General features: G+C 50.9%; 1 non-coding gene across 1 annotated transcript; it reads right to left on the bottom strand.

Moving 5' to 3' along the window:
• Window positions 1–402: 402 nt before the first annotated feature.
• Window positions 403–557, bottom strand: LOC131269879 (5.8S ribosomal RNA). The gene has a single exon (XR_009179047.1). It is a non-coding gene; the product is annotated as a 5.8S ribosomal RNA (ribosomal RNA).
• Window positions 558–1026: the final 469 nt, after the last annotated feature.

Here is a 1026-nt window from a genome sequence, read left to right as displayed (position 1 = left end):
GGCTGTTAGCCCGCGTGTGGTTTAACTCACTGATACCTTCCATTGCCCATACGCTAGTTTGTTTGTGTTCCTTTGGTCAACTTCCATACTTGAATCATTTGTGCTACCGCTGCTGCTTCGACGCTACTTTGACATCTTCGCTTCTATTTAAATAAATAAATAAGCTGAAGCTAGACATCAGTAAACACCACCACAGACACCACAAGCACGCCTTCTCCTCGTACTTCCGCCTCACGCGGGAACACGGACGCTCTAAATACTTCGAATTCCAATGCCAGTATATTGTAAACCACGGGTTCTTTAATGCTAGCGGGTCGTCGCGACCCTAGTTAACATCATGGTGCACGTCTCGTGACGGGTGTCACGGCGTAGTTAAATGTATGCGATACATTTCTCAAATATAAGCGCTCAGTCATCTGTACATCATGGTAGGTTCCCACGACGTGCAATATGCGTTCAACTTATCAATGTTCATGTGTCCTGCAGTTCACATTATGACGCGCAGTTAGCTGCGGTCTTCATCGATCCATGAGCCGAGTGATCCACTGCCGAGGGTGACTAACTTGCGTAAGCCGCCGCTGTGCGCGTATACCCGTTCCCCGTAGGGAGGAGCAAGCCGCCGCTTAGAGACGAAGCATAAAGTGTCCTCATTCCACATAGGGCAAGCTGGATGAATCCATTTTACCCAGGACGGCCGAAGCGGCGTGGACCAGGGGAGAACTGAACCTTATACTTCACACCACAGTAAGTCTACGTGTCCTCTTCCACATAGGGCAAGCTAGAACTAACTATCTTACCCAGGACTGCCGAAGCAGCGTGGACCAGGGGAGGAACACACTTTTCATGGAAACGTAAGGCATCCATGACTGCCATAACGTAAGCCGCCGCTGTGCGCGTATACCCGTTCCCCGTAGGGAGGAGCAAGCCGCCGCTTAGAGACGAAGCATAAAGTGTCCTCATTCCACATAGGGCAAGCTGGATGAATCCATTTTACCCAGGACGGCCGAAGCGGCGTGGACCAGGGGA

This window comes from Anopheles coustani, assembly GCF_943734705.1.
Source record: "Anopheles coustani chromosome X unlocalized genomic scaffold, idAnoCousDA_361_x.2 X_unloc_101, whole genome shotgun sequence".
Classification (NCBI taxonomy): domain Eukaryota; kingdom Metazoa; phylum Arthropoda; class Insecta; order Diptera; family Culicidae; genus Anopheles; species Anopheles coustani.
The sequence above is the reverse complement of the archived record's forward strand: the minus strand, read 5'-3'. Positions and strand labels throughout refer to the sequence as shown.